We start from the raw sequence: 16,321 nt of genomic DNA, 5'->3' as shown, positions 1-16,321 counted from the left end.
TCTCTGAAGCCTTTCAAAAAAATAAACTGCACACTGATAAAAGGAATGGTTTCTTTCCATTCAGCTTCAGAAGCACTGTGCATGTTTTCCTAGAATTTTAGGATTGTATAATTAATAAGATGGAAAACTAAGTTGCAATTGTGCTTTTTTTCCAGTGAAAGCAAACCAGTATTGCACAACTGTATTTTTCAGCGTTCCGGTGCTGTGGGCATAATCATGCAGAGGCAGATCATTTTTACACTTCTAATTTAATTTACAGTCTAATTATAAAAACAGTGTGTAAAATGATGACTATGCACAGTCTAGTTTACATCCATTCAACCTTGCAGTCAATGTGGTACATTACTATAAATGGTCACTGGCGGCAGATTCTTTGCTCAAGGGTGAGTTATTGTCATTACACTGATCACAGGCGTTCTAGCCTCTCAAATCTTCAACACAACAAATAAAACATCCAAAATCTGACTCTCAAGAAAGTGCAAGCGCTGTTCAAAAACAAACAAATGAAAGTTACATTGGTAATGGAAACTGAGCAAAACCTGTCCCTGTGATAATCCAGATAGGTATTTAACTTTATGTAGCGCTTCATAAATGGTTTGTCATACATCTAGGTACTGTGATCATTACACCTCAGTCGATACTCAGTTAACCAACCTCTGAAGGATGCTAGCCAGTAAGATAGCTAAGCCGTTTGAGCACTCATTGCTGCAATCTCTGCGTGATCTGTGGGTTGCAGGTTTGAATCCCTGCAAGTCCAACTCAGCCTTTCATCCTTTCGAGGTCGATAAAGGAGTACCGACTTTGGTTTGGTGGTGTGATAAATATGTTCTATGTACTGCTCTTTGCCAAAAGAGCTATATAAATAACCATTTGACCACTAGATTAGATATATAATTTAGCATGGAGTCCTTGCCTCTCTGCACTGTTGTATCATAACATCGGCATACCATTAGGTAGTAATAGCTCCAGGAAATTAGGACTTTCATTAAACAACAAAAGATAATTCTGCTATCGAATCTCAAAACAGACAATACAAATTCATGTATGCTTTACTATATAATTGCCTAGGTTTTTTGTGATTTCAACATTTAAATATATACAGGGAGATCAAATGGCCAGAAATAATGAAAGGTGTATTCTGTCACAATGCAGAAAGCTGCCGCATAGTAATGATTTCCATACAGTTTTTTCACACGTCGGCTGGATGTTGCATACATTTTACTTTCTTGCGACGGAGAAAAGTCATTTTTACTCTCTTTAAATCACATTTACTCTAAAAGTTTAAAAATAGAGAGTAAAATACTCCCACCTCAAAATCTTATCTGGAGCTCTGCTTGGATGTGGTGAGGCTTTTCCTGGATAGAAACTATTTGCGTAGTCTATCCTAGATAATACTAAGCAGATGATTGCAAGGATTCTGTGTGAAAAAATAGGTAGGGGAGGGTCCCTCATATTAATTGCAGAAGGTAGACATTTTTTTGATATTGCGTTGTCCTGTGGTTCCAAGATGGGGCCGTTGTCCATGAGGATTCCCAGATTTTTTAATCACTGGTGACGTCTCCAGTTGGGTTCCCATTCTTGCGGGCTAGGTGAGGGATGCTTGTGTTGGGCTGTCTTCTCATTGGGAAATCTTTATTTCTGTTTTGGTTTGGTTTAGTTTGAGGTTATTGTTTGCCATCCAGGTGTCTATGTCAGTGAGGCATTTATTGAGGGGGTTGTCAGGGTCTTTGTCGTTCGTTATCTTGAAGATGAGTTGGGTGTCGTCTGCATAGTTGTAGGGTGTCAGGCCATGCATTTGAATGGGTTTTATTGGGGGCGGGGGGTCATATAAATGTTGAAGAGGAGTGGGAAGAGGCTTGATCCTTGTGCTACACTGCAGGTGACATTTTTTGTGTTTGGTGTAAACGGTGGAACGTGGGTTCTTTTAGTTCGGTCGGTGAGGAAGGATTTCAGCCATTGTACTGCAGAGCTTTGAATATCGGATTCTTCCAGTCTCTTGATTAGAATTGTGTGTTTGATGTATCAAAGACAGCTGATATGGCCAGTAGTATGATGTTATGCTCACCTTGTCTCTGCGGAGGCGTTGAATGCGAGCAAGGTCAGTTGGTCTGTTCCAGCGTGGTTATACTCCACTCCCTAGACTGGTCTGCTCTGGTGCACTTGTCTTTTCTTGGATTGGCCTGGTGTCAGCTCCTGATGAGAAATAGAAGAAATATAAGGGGTCTGGTGCCTTCAATGGTGGACCCTTCCCTTGCATCCCCAGATATGGTTTCTTGTTACCTTAATGTCGTGACTGCTCACCTTAGAGATTTTAATGATGTGCTCTCCTTCCTGCTTGTCTTGGCAGAGGGGCAATGTTCTTTTGGATCAAGTTGCTCCACTGATCCGGTTCAATGTTCTTTTGGATCGAGTTGCTCCACTGATCCGGTATTTGAGAGCTGCCCAGTCCTGCTGTGGGAGCGCTTTGAAGTGCTTCTGTGCAGTTGGTGAGTCTTTCTTTGCCCAACAAGTGCTTGGTGTTGCTTCCGTGCACTTTGGTAATCAGTTTTCCTAATGTTCTTGCAGTTCAAGTGCAATTAGGATCACAGTTCGTTATTCCATGTTCCCTTGTGTTCTCTAATGTACCTTATGTATAATACCAATGTCTCTTCTCTTCTCTTCCAACAGGTTCCGGACGTCGGATATAGTGTAAACAGCAAAAGCATAGATGGAATTGCTGCGTGAAGCGTCGGACGCTGTGGAGAGGTATGCATGCTGTGGTGGCGTGAGAGAGCGTTGCTCGCGAGTTCTTTTTCACTGGACTAACCTTGTTTCTCTCTTTATCCATAGGTGCGACGGCTGTGCAGAAGAAGGAGCGGAACGTCGGAGACGATGCCGGAAGCTGAATCAGCTGTAGTGCGAGATGGAGAATGACGCGGATGCGCTGCAGGCACCGGGGATCACAGAGTAAGTATTCAGGTAAATCGCATATCCGCTGCAGGCGCTCATGATCACAGGGTAAGTGTTCAGGTAAGCAGGAGTCTTCACGTGCTCGCAGATTGCTGGAATTCTTTCTGTGGATCGGATTTCAGCGGAGAGTGTTCTGCTGCCATGGGCTGTTTAACGCGAAGCGACTGGCAAAGCCTGGGTGCGGTTTATATAGCCAGGCCCAGCCACACCCAAGATCTTGGAGCACGTTCTGCTGGCCACGCCCATACTTGCCACACTCATTCCTGAGGCAGCAGTTAAAGATGTTCGGCCTGTTGGCAGCCTGTGTTGGTTTTGTCTAACAGGCTTCTGAATCCTTTACCATGAGCCCTGTACCAATGGCGCCAGGACAGGGTCTAGGTGACCCTTTCTTGATGTCCCCGGGTTTTAATCTGGTTAGGGTGCTTCTTATGCCCCAAAGTTCCTAGTGAAGTCCCGAGTGATGGGTTGCAGTGTCTCTCGAAGGTACTGGTCATGACATTTGAGGGACGATTGGATGTTGTCGTCTGTGTTAATTTTTAAGTTGTCCCATGTGGAAAGCACAGCTGATTCTTTGTACACGTGGTTCTCCAAGATTTTCACTGGGACCAGTAGGTTTGATATGGGTCTGTAGCTATTAGGGTCATCTATATTTCCTGTCTCATCTTTTAGGAAAGGTTTGATGTACGACTGATTTGAATACATTTTGTACTATTCCTGTGTTTAGCACAAGATTCATTAGTAGCAGAATGTAGAGGGCTGGTGTTTTGTAGGTGAGTAGCTTCTTTTTTAAGACATCCTGTGGGCATGGGTCACTGGGAGATCTGGCTATGTTTGTATCTTTCAATAGTTTGATGAAGATTTCCTCGCTTATCGGTTCAAATCGATTGAGTGTTGGTTGTTGGGGGGGCTGGTTTCTGGTAGGGGGTTTGTGGTCCAGCGAGATGCGTCAATGGCCTCTTGTATTGCTTTTATTTTTGCTCTTAGGAGGGCTGTAAAGCTATGACGCAGGGTTTACAAGGGTAAGATGCTGTTGCATGAAGTTGTTTTTTTATGTCCTTGATTCTAAACATTTATTTTTTCAGATTCGTTGTGGATTGGATTCTCGCAGAATAGTATACAGAATAGTATTGCAGAATAGTATACATTTTGGAATTTGATTAGCCGTATTTGTTGCTGGTAGTTGAATAGGTCCACATGGTTCTAGTGCTTCCTCCATCGCTTTTCTAGTTTACAGTTTGTTGTTTCAGGTCCTCTTTGAGAAACAATTAACACATATGCACTCCTATTGCTGTCCTGGAGAAACCTATTTGTTGGTTTTAAGATTGGTAGTGAGGTGCTGAGGAGTGTAACACAACCTTGACACAAGGTTGTGGGTTTGGAAAAACTGGAAGAGGGAGGGTAACCACAAGGTGTGGGCCCCTCGCGTCCCCGGCACACTCTAGGTACTGTCACTGACAGTCAATATGTATATAGTTCTCTAGATATAAATGTTAATCATTATCTAGACATACCGTTATGTCAAAAAGCTTTGTAAATGATTCAATTATCAGTATTACCAAAGAGATTTATTCACATAAACTTTAGTGGACTTCTCTTATTAACATACATATATTTTGCAAAGAATAAAGTTGTGTGAAATTTTTAGAAGTCTATAAAATTTCTTCACACGTGATAAGTCATCAAAATTCAAACATAAAAACTCTACGCGTTTCGGGAAAACTCCCTTCTTCTGGAGTGGATGTTAAAGATTGTCAAGAAATATTTCTGTCCAATGATTAATCTTCAATATTCTAAACTTCCGAGACGTTGTGTCTGGATATCTACAAGAGAAGACATTATTCTTAGTTGTAATTTTTACTCAGAAAAATAAGACTTTCTTACTAATTGTTATAAGCAGACTACCATAGTGCTTCCTACCTCACATCGGTGCCACGAGGTTGAAACCCTGGGTCTAAGTGGATGAGATTAACATCTATCAGTCTTCGTATGTCAATACTGGTAAATAAGTACCCTGCAAGATAAGAGTAGGTCTGATAAGTAAAGTATCAAAAAACCAAGACACATATTTATAACAGGAGAATCCAAGAGAATGACAGAGCGATGTACCTTGGATATGAAACTGCATGAAGCTTGGGATTATTACGCTATATTCTTTCAGTTGCCTGTAGTTAAAAAATCTCTAGTCCAAGTCATGCCTTGGCAGGAGTAGCTGGAGTTTCAAAGTAAGAGGGGGTAGTGTGTTAGGTCCTCCCTTTGTATGCCCCAATGGGGGTCCAAGATCCTAATTTGGAAAGAAAGAATTAAGGCTGAAATTAAATCAAAGTCAGGGCTTTGGTTTGACCTCAAAAATAACATATTTAGGCATAAGGTGGGAAACAGAGAGTGGGTAACTCCCAACAATCTGTAATATCATTCAGATAGCTTACCTATTGTTGATGTCTAGCGTGCTGATAGTAAGGATCCTGCTCGTGTGCCTAATGAGAACTGGCTGCTATTCACGGTGCATTAGGTAGCGGGACTGCCTCGTATATTCAGTTTAGTAGGAATTGACTTCCTGCAACATTCGCGTCTTGTGCGTCAGCGCTTTATGTGCGCGATGACGTCCCGCGAGAACGCGCGACGACATCACGCATCGCAATGAGAGCACGAATCATATTGGGGATGTCTAAATCTGGGGGGTAGTTAGAATATGTCGGGAATGATATGTGGTAAGAGACAGAGGTCAACCATGGGGCACCTCTGTTCACAATCCAAAGACATCAAATTAATGCAGTAATCATTTTCACCTCGGTCTTTATGGTGACAATAACTCATGTTTATTTGGTACTGATATTGGTCAGCACGCTAGACATCAACAATAGGTAAGCTATCTGAACGATGGTTACCCTCCCTCTTCCAGTCAGTTCCTCTTTGAACCATCTTGCTTTGACTTTTTTCAGGGTGGGTTTGAAGAGTTTTAGTTGGTCTGACACATCTGTGATCAAGGTGTGAAGGTTCCGTTCAACTACGTCTGGTGTAATTTCGTTTATGAGGGAGGTGTCTGGTTTGGTAGTTTCCAATAGTTATGCTAAGTTTCAAGTTTTAAGATCAAGTCTTTTGCAGTTTCTTTTGTTTGTAGCCGGGAGTGTTATGTTTGTGGGCATCATGGGGCTCTGCATTGTGATGGTGAAAGGGATCATACGATGGTCGCATCAAATGATTGGCGGTCGAAAGTTCACCCCTGCAGAAAATTGCATCTTGTGTGTGTGCCGCTCTGAGTGGGCCCGTTCACTATTTGTTTAAGATTAAATGTTTCCAGTAGGGCACTGAGGGAGTTTGTTGTGGTTTCATTTTCTCTTTCAACCAGATTTTGAAGTCTCCAAGAACAATTCAGTTTTTCGTGATTTGTGGAAAGGTTAGCTATGGCATCTGTGAGTTGAACAAGTTACTTAACAACTGGTAACTTTCTTTCGACTGGATGTTCCTCCAACGTATTCCACATCTTGGACATTACATGTCAAAGATGTGGAATAGTTGGAGGACACAATCCATTTGAATTGCGGGTTATAAGAAGGTGGTCTGTAGCTCAGAAGGAAGAGTATGTGGAATCCGTCGTTGAGCTTGACTAGGAGTGATTTGCAGTCTTCTTTGTCTGTTGGGGGTACTGATGAGGAGCTGATGTGATTCTTGTGTGTTAGAGCAATTCCTCCTCATCTTCTAGTTCCTTTATTAGATTGCGATAGTTTGCAGTTGGCCGGTATGGCTTCATGAGCGATTACTGTAATGTCGTTGTCTGAGAGCCATGTTTCTGTGAAGAATAGAGCGATGTGCCACCTTCGCTTACAAGGTTGCGCATTTCTGTTTCCTGCTTTGCATTAAATTGTACGTTCAGTAGGCTACAGTGTAGTAAGTGCGATTTGGCCTGTTCTTTGTTCGGTGTTATTTCTGGTGTTTCAGTGGGGGCTGTGTTCGTCAGTCCTTCGACTCTCTGTTGGGCTGGCCTGAATTTTGCTGATTGTGTAGCTGTGTCATCTGTCCAGTGCTTAATTTGTGCCGGTGTTTGGCGGTAGCCAACACCGGCAGTCTTTTTTGGGCACTGGACCATGATTGGGCCGGCTGGCCATGTGTAATTGCTTTGTTGCTTTTTGTAATTGCTTTGTTGTTCAACTTTCCTTCAAACTTCCATCATAAATCATTCATTGCTGGCAAGGCCTGGCCAGGGCCTGGGAGTTCACAACAAGGAAAGCCAATGAAAACCAACATTCTGTTGTTACTATGCAGTGTTTGATACATTCTGTATAGTAACACAGAATGTATAGTTTTCATTGGCTGTTCTTGTGAGCCACTAAAATGACATGGTGACGTGGGGTGGGGTCACGTGGGTCTGGTGAGCCGGCCCACTTTCACTTCACTTGTTGTTAAGGCGTGGCTGCAGTGACTCGTGAAAGCAGAGCCTCAGTCTCCCTGCACGCATGTGTGGTCCTGTGCCAAACACGTATTGCGGCCTAGCCAGCTGAAGTTCTACTGCTGTGCGGCCTATTTGCGTTGTGTTTAATTTATCAGGGAAGGCCGGCAGGCACAGTAAGTACTTTCTTTCTGTCCGGAGTCCGGACTGTGAAAAATGATGCATTTGTTTGCATTTATATAATATTTTTTTGTATCATGTCGGCTGCCGCTGCCGGGCCTAGTTTCACATTACATTATTATGGCGGCTGCGGGCCGCTGCCGTGGATATGGTGGCCCGCCGGCGCCTCGCCCGCAATAATAATGTAAGCAAACAAACAGGCAAAGTAAGCAGCAATAGCCGATCATGGTACGAGCCTTCTTGCTATGCTACAGCAAGGCTGCTCAGCTTGCTCCTCTCTTCCCCTGGCTGGCTGCCCCCCTACCACCTACCCCCACCACCCCACCTTGACCGCGGCAAGGTCGGGTGAGATCCTCCAAGTTGCTGTAGTGTTGAGTTGCCAATCATGCCTTATTATTGCGGCGGCCCCGGCCCACATTATTATTGTGGTGGCCGTGGGCCACCATATCCACGGCGACCGGGGCCACCGCAATAATAATGTAGGCACTAGGCATGAATTGATTGAATCAATCATGCCTACATTATTATTGCGGCGGCCTCGGCCGCCGTGGATATGGTGGCCCGCAGCCACCACATTAATAATGTGAGCAGAGTCCAGTCATCAGCTGCCATTTCAAGGTTCTTGGCTACGCCTACGCACTAGTCTATGAGGCTTGGTGATGGACAGTGTGTTACTGTAATGCCAGGTTTAATGTCTATCCTAGAGTGGGGTGAATGATGGTTTTCACGTGTTGCGCTGGAGCGGGGTTGAGTGTTGGGGAGCGGGTCGCTCTGCTAGAGCTTGGACCGGTTGGCAGTGTTGGCTGCAGAGAAGTGCCTCGAGGAGGAGGGCATGCCTTTCTGCTCTCCCACCCAGCAGATTCCTCGGGGAAGTGTGAGGTACTTCGTGCACGGTGCACTCCCATGCAGACTTCATTCACGTCCGCACCTGGGCGGGGAGGACCTTTTGGAGGGTTAGTGTGGGAGATTCCTGGAAGGGAACCGTTGAGAACGGTAAGGCACAGTTGGCCCCCCAGTTCCTGCTTGAGATAAGCCCAGGGTGGCGCAACATCGCCCATCAGCGAGGGAGCGACGGTGGATTCAGGGGGTGGGGGCCTCCCCCTCCCCATAGGAATATGAGGAAGTGATCTGCTTGGCCGTGTCATTGCCTGCCATACTTGGCTGTGCGATTGCTATCTCTTTGGCTGTGTGATTGCGCGTGCCGTGGTCGTATGGTAATAATCCGTCTGGCTCTGTGATCCCCCGGGTTGGCTGCAGCCTGCAGGCCTTGTGTACATTTTGTGTTGGTTTTGCCAGTGAGGTGAGGAGAACGCGGAGGTATTGCCTGGGGGAGAGGAGAGGGAGGACTGAGGGGCCGTTTGGTCAGTAAACCTACCCCTTACCCCCTGTGCTATCTTAGAACCCTCCTCCTCCCCCCATGTGCCACACTCCACCCATTGTATTCACCACACCCAGTTTGGATAGCAGTTACCACATCATGCATGTAAGCGTGGACCCCCGGGGACAGCAAGACCCCTTATCTGAGGTGAGACAGAGTGTTTTTTTTATTAAAGGGGAACGGGGCAGGCTGGAGGACCTGTCCCACCATGCTAAGCACGCCACCCCAATGCTGTCCGGTGGCGCCCTGTGTATTTCAGCACTGAAAAGTCATACCCCTTTGCTATGAACCGTTTACGCCTGTATCCAGACCTGCTGGATTTTGGCATTTCTCTTCCAAAACCGAGTGACCCCCCCTGCAGCTCTGCCGAGACACCCCTATCCACTCTGTTGCATTCTGAGGGGACCTGGCTTCAATTCAAATTCCAAAATGACTAAACTGCTTTGGTTCTCTTAATCAGTGCCTCCTCGCTCAGCAATGATAAGGTGACGAGTTCCTCTTCTTGATGTTCGGTTTACGGCTTTGGGAGGTGGGGGGAGGAACCAGGAGAGGCTGCCTGTGCAGGGGAAGCAGTGAGGCCCGTGCAAGGCCAAAAGAGTGCCATGGAGCACTCAGCGCTGGAGAGGTGAACGTCAGTGCGCCCAGATTCGAAAGGGTGCAGTAAGTGGGGTCCGACCTGGTGGCGGGGGTCAAAGGGGTATGGAGACAACAAGCACTTTACATCCGAGGGGGGGGCAGTGCACGGCCCCCTCTAGTTTTGTGGCTGGCTGCAGAGATGCGGTGGATATTTCATTTGCCAAAAGACGCAGATACTCGTTTCTTAACGAGCAAGTGAGAACACTTCCTGGTGGAGATTGGGATCATCATCCATCTACTGGCTGGCGGTCACTGGGCGATTGGATGTGCTCGGGTTGTGGGCAGGCGGCGGCCTACAGCTATGTTCTTAAATCATTGGTGACAGGGCGGGATCCGCCGGGGGGGGTATCTCAGCAAAGCTTGGCAAAGCCAGCCCAGGATACAATATTGCTTACGCGCCCACCCTCAGAAGGTATATTTTCAAGTAAAAGCAGTCACCGAAATCCACTTTTAAAGAGTGCTGAGCCCCCTCTGGACATCCATCAGGCCCGCCCCCAAGGGGTGCGAGCCCCGCAGTTTCAAGGCCACTGCCTTAAAGGACGCTCGCGCCACTGGCGCTTGTTTTATCAACCCCAGAAAGAGAGAATGGTTTGGCCCCTCTGGCGCTACAAACTCAGATTATCAGATTACACAAAGTTCTCTGCAGTAGCCACATTACCCAGTGAGCTATGTCCCAGCCCTCCTTACTCCCTGCCCATTGTCCTGTGGTCCTTTTGCGCAATATTCTGTATAGCAAAATCCTAGCCTTATTTGGTATTTGGGATGTTTTAGCATTGTTATGGGACAATTATATGCTGCTGTTGGCATCACCTCATGACTCACCTCATGACATTTGTTTGTGCCGATGTTTTTTTATAACGCACCTAATACCACCAGAGTTCAGTTTCTAAGCGCGGATCTGGGATTCAAACCTCTTTGGCTTTGCGTGGTCTTGCTTCCAAGACCAGCACTTTGGCCCTGTGCTTTGCCCTTCTGCGTGTTATAAATAGCAAAGTATGAAACAAACAGTAATCATTTCTTTAGGGTAATTTCCTAACTCGCTCTAGTTTTCTCAATTTACAGCATTATTATGTGTAAAGCTTTTAGGTATATTTATGACGCATTAGTAGCACCTTGGGAGGTGCCTGTTGTTCAGCATAAGTGTGTGATCCGGGCAAATAATGTAATCTCACCAGACTTCAACTGCAAAGGATCACTCACTCCCACCCCCTCCCCTTCTTCCCCTCTGTATTGCAGAAGGCAAGTCAAACATAGGTCTACTCTGCGGGTGATGTGATAGAGCTCAATAAAATATTGTGCAGTGTAACGTCCTGTCATGTTAAGTCCAACCGTTGCCCTGTTAGTAAAATCACCTACCATAACAAGTGTTTTCCAACTTTAAAGAATTATCATGTGTGCCCTTCCCCATCCATCCCACTACTAGCCTGTGCCAGCAGTTGCTGCAGCACCAAACATGTGACATGGAGCAGAAGCAGTGTGATGGGCTGATGGTGGGCCGATATAGGTCTAGCACCGAACTGGCGCAGGTCAAGCGCACACTGCGGGCTGCACCGCGCCCAGCATCATGGGGCCAATATTTTTTGGGCACTGGCACTTATTTTTTTTACAAATTAAGCACTGCATCTGTCCTATCGTTGAGGAGTTCCATTATGTTGCCCAATGGATTTCTCTGTTCCGAAGCATTGTAGTTAGATGTTTGGTTCTCAGGGGCTTCATTTTCCAATCTCTGGTTATTTAAGTAGTGTGGGTGGCGAGGAATTCTAGTCTGGCTCTGGTTCTTATAGGTGTCTTTCCATAGCTGTTTTCTACATTGCTGGGTGCTGTGTGTTGAGTCTGGTGGTTTGGTAGTATATTGGTGGCTTCTCTAGTATTCCCTGGGTCCTTTGTTGTGGGCTGTTTGATTTCTGGTGTGGCTGGTTTGTAGGTGGAGAGGTAGTAAAGGGAGATGTATGATTGCTTTGTTCTAGTCTTTATCTGGATCTTTAATTAGTTTAGAACGGGTTGAAGGTGATTTAGAGGAGTTGTGAATTCTGGTAAGTAGTTCTTATTGTTCGGTGGGAGTGTGGTTTCTTTTGTCTTTCTTGTTCTATTTTCCGTCCTTGTTAGTTTTTTCTTGAAGCAGGGCATATTTGTCGTTTTGGATGTTTTGTGATTGGTGTGGGTCAGTGGTATATTGATGTTATGGATGTTTGTCAAGCTATTCCAGTGGTCGGCTCCCAGCAACCTTTGACACAGTCAATCACTCTTCTTCTTCATTCTCTTTCCTCTTTTGGTTTTAGGGGTTCTGTTCTTGACAGGTTTCTTTCTGACTTCACTAATCGTACATACTCTGTCTCCTGGAGTGGCCAAACATCTTCCGTTCTCCATCTCCAATTTGGTGTCCCCAGGGTCCAGTCTTAGGCCTGCTCCTATTCTCGCTTTACACGATTCCTCTAGCTTCTATCATCTCTTCCTTTGGTCTTTCTCACCACTTATGTAGACGATACCCAGCTCTTTTTCTCTTTTTCCACTTTCTCTCCTTCTGTTCACTCTGCTCTCACATCCTGTCTCCTTGCTATTCAGTCTTGGATGGTGGATTACTCCCATCTAAACCGCACCAAGACTGGTGTATTTTACTTTCCTGCCCCTCTACGATTCCTCCTTCTTTGCCCCATCCTATTTCTTTTCCTCCTACCTTTGTCAATATTTCTTCATCTTTTATAAACAAATAATTGATTAGTGCATTTTGGTTAAAAGAAAATAGCCTTAACACCGAATTGATAAATACATCACACACAAGTTACAATTGCACTTTTAGATAAAAAAAACATTCAAAATAGAATCATCAATAGCGATTACAATATTCTGCATTTTATCGAATGGAAAAGTTTCAAAATAAAATGTCACAAACAAATACAAGTACAACCTAAAACAGTTGCATTATAACACATTTTATCAAATAAGAGAGGTTAAGATAGAATTGAATACAAACCCAGACACAACGCAAATACAACCAGGGTTGACCGAGTGATATTTGGTTATCAGTCATCCCGGGGAAATGCCCATCATACCACACTGGCCAGACGTTTTACAGCCTCCTTCCAAACATAGTACCCAGCCCCTGTAGCAACAAGAGAATTGGCCCCATATAGCAAGGGCCAAAATTGATCATCCTGAATATTTCAATGGTTTGTTACGAGAGTTGAGTATGCCCTACTGTATGTTTGCTCTAGAATACCACATTGGGTCAAGACGTGTCAGCTGGATTCGATGTGACTAGAACACAGCTGGCTAAGCCATTCTTCCCTGGCGACTCCAAACAACTCCCAATGTATTCATACGTTGGTAGGATGCTCAAACGTAAGTATGCCACAAAGTTTCTCTTTTTTTAAGAGCAGGGTCTATTTAGATAAGAGCATGGACCATCAACTTTAAATAACTGTTGGATGAGTTCTACATAGCGCCTTTTCTGGACAACTTTATTAAGGGACGTGCTTCTATCCCACACCCAGGTTTTCCACTTAAATAAATTCAGGTAGTCGGGCGTGTCTATTAAAGGGGTAGTCCAGTAAAAAATGTTATTTAAAAAATAGATAGGCAACATTACAAAAAAAAAAATACTAGCACTTTTTTTTTTTTTAAACTTCCTATGTAAGATTTTGAGCTATTCAAGCTCAAAATTCGCAAAAGCAAGCACATGGGTTGTGAAATGGATGCCCGCCTGTGCTGGCTTTTGCTTTTGTGGCACTAATGAAGGAAAAGCCAGCCAGCTGTAGTAAACAAAAGCTACCGCTGGGTGGCTTTTCCTTCATTGGTGCTGTACGCGGAGGACGGGGACCGGAAACCAGAGCAGGAAAGCTGCCGCTGAATCTCGGTAAGTGCTATTTATTTAAAAAAAAAAAAATAAGCACTAGCTGCGTTTTTTTTTCTAAGTTTTCCGGGCTGGAGGAGCACCGGAGACCCAAAGTGATAGCCACAGCAGGCAGAAACACAACGCGCTTGTATTTGAAAACGCTGCAGTTTTTCTTTCCGAGTTTCTCAGGCTCCTCCGAGCCGGAGGAGCCTGAGAAACTTGGAAAGAAAAACCGCAGCGTTTTCAAACACAACGTTGTATTGATGTTTGCAGTCGCTTCAAAAGCGACCGCAAACTTAAATACAACGTTTTCAAAGCTGCGGTTTTATTTCTAGGTTTTCCGGGCTCCTCTAGCCCGGAAAATTTAGGAAAAAAACCGCAGCTAGTGCTTATTTTTTAAAAAAAAATAAATAGCACTTACCGAGATTCAGCTGCAGCTTTCCTGCTCTGGTCTCCGGTCCCCGTCCTCCGCGTACAGCACCAATGAAGGAAAAGCAACCAAGCAGTAGCTTTTGTTTACTACAGCTGGCTGGCTTTTCCTTCATTAGTGCCGCAAAAGCCAGCACAGGCGGGCATCCATTTCACAAAATGGATGGGCCCATGTGCTTGCTTTTGCGAATTTTTAGCTTGAATAGCTCAAAATTTTACATAGGAAGTTTAAAAAAAAAAAGTGCTAGTATTTTTTTTTAATGTTGCCTATCTATTTTTTAAATACATTTTTTTACTGGACTATCCCTTTAACAGTCAGAGCTGAAAGCCTATCTCCTCAGTGTGACTCCACCGGCTTCCTCAATGTAGTCAAAAAGGGGTTTACAGCGCCGGCCCCCAAGCCATGTGCTACTGGACTCAGTAATTTACGGGGCACAATCTCAGGGCGCAGTAAAGTTTACAACGCTTAAGGACCAATGGGCCAGTAAAGATCAGACCCACAACTCCAGTCTCAAGGCTTCAACCGGGGTAGCCCTAGGAATATTCAAAATGGACCTTAAAAGCTTCCCCTCTAGAGTCTCCAGCCAAGCCACTTGACCCACAGCTAAGAGATCCAAGTCATAAGTCAGTGTAGGAATGATACTAGTCTGGTATATCCTGATAAAACCCTCGATGTTGTTCCTGCCTGAGCTAGACACAAAGCGTTTTCTCAGGTGCCATTTCTTAAGGGTGCGACAGGAAAGGACTTCACCATAAAATCTCATAGGTGGATTAGAGCAGATTGGGAAGCCCAGTTATGTATACCCATCCACTACCTCCAACTTAGTACCATTCAGTGCCCACACATGTAGGGGCTGCTGTTTTTACCTTTTGCCCAGCACTATAACCTTTGTCTTAGATGGATTTATTAACAGATTACCCTAAAGCGTTGATGGCTCACTGGAGCCCAATTTGCGTGCGTGCCATAAGGATGAGGTCCATCCGCATACATTAGCCAGGGAATGGCCACACCCTCAAGCCTCGGCGGAAACGTTCTAATACCCTGCATAGCGGAATCCAGGTATGACGTATACAGGCTGTAAAGTAGAGGAGCTAGGGCACACCCGTTTCAGGCTGATGTTGGTTTTAATGGTGTCAGACAAGGCCCCCTCCTGTGATAGGTGAATAGATACCGAAGTCTCACTATGTAGTTCCTTGAGGAGACCTGGGTCCAGGCCCCATTTTGAGAGTTTGTGCCAGAGCCTATGCCGGCAGACAATGTCAAATGCCCTGGAATAGTCCACAAAGCACATACAAATCTCCTGCTTGGAGGCTATCATGTTGGCCAGTAGGAGCTGCACAGAACAGTTGTTGTAAAGGGTACTATGGCACCGATGGAACCCAGTTTGGCAGTGGTGCAGACGGCCAGATGCCTCAGCCCAGGAATTAAGTTGCTTCAACAGTGAGGTGGAAAGAATTTGGGCGCAAGAGTCCAACATAGCAAGGAGTCTGTAGTTGAGGAAGCCCCCGGGTCACCCTTCTTAATCACCGTTATCAAAATGGACTCCCTCCAACTACTAGGAATGACTCCGGAAGATAGAATTCTTTGGACCCATGCAGCCAGGATTGAGGCCCATGCGGGCGGATTAGCCTTGAATACTGTGTTGGGAATTGAGTCCGGACCAACCGCCTGGGACGACTTCAAATGTTTAATTTAATGTATTTCTTCATCTGCACGGAATCGCAGTGTTTTCCTCGATTCCTCCCTCACATATCTCAACTGCCAGCTCCTTCCGCCACCAGCTCATCAAGTCTGGAATGCGCAGCCTGTTCTTTCTTTCTTTCTTTTTTTCCTTTCGTTCAGCACTACCAACACTCTCAAAAAACATCGTCTCTTACGTTTTCTCGACTATTCTACTGATCGTCACTTCTTCTTGGCCTTCCTGCTACATTCTTGGCTCCCTTCCGTTCCATATGCAAATCCTCTTTTCGTCTTCTCTTCTCTGCATCTTCTCAAGAGTCCATCTCCCCTGCGCTTGCAACACTTCAGTGGCTCTCCTTCGAATTAAGCTTTCTTTTCAATTTCCTCTGTCTCGTTTTCAAGTGTCTTCATGGCTTGCCTGGCCTTCTCTTCCGTGATTTCTTTTTATACTCTGTCTCGCTCTCTTCACTCCCTATCTCTTTTTCTCCTTACTGTCCCTAGACCACCCCCCTCTGCTAAATCTTGCTTTGCTCCTTCTCTCTAATGGCCCCCAAACACTGGAACGCACTCCCCCTTTCTCTGTGTCCTCCCTCTTCCTTTCCTCTTTCCTCAGAACTCACCTGACAACGCATTTGCTTGCCTGCGATTTTGGTTTATTCATCTAATTTTGCTTGATTTGCAATGTTTATTGTTACCTGTTAAAGTGCATTGGGGTATAGCACTATATAAATAACATTAAATACTTCTGGAGTCACATGTTTTGTGATCAACCCCAGCATCCTCCTTCAACTACACAGCCTTCTCCTCCACGAGTCAAAGCAAAGGGGATGGAGAAAAGCTCCTGTCTGAGCA

The 16,321-nt window shown here is 45.2% G+C and overlaps 1 protein-coding gene across 1 annotated transcript in view; it reads right to left on the bottom strand.

The window, feature by feature from the left end:
* Positions 1-16,321, bottom strand: part of RP2 (RP2 activator of ARL3 GTPase) — a 300,342-nt gene that overhangs the window by 9,244 nt on the left and 274,777 nt on the right. The gene's annotated exons all lie outside the window — the stretch shown is intronic.

Source organism: Ambystoma mexicanum, chromosome 7p, assembly GCF_040938575.1.
Source record: "Ambystoma mexicanum isolate Mex_15411 chromosome 7p, UKY_AmexF1_1, whole genome shotgun sequence".
In the NCBI taxonomy this organism is placed as follows: domain Eukaryota; kingdom Metazoa; phylum Chordata; class Amphibia; order Caudata; family Ambystomatidae; genus Ambystoma; species Ambystoma mexicanum.
This window is presented reverse-complemented; position numbering and strand designations above follow the sequence as displayed.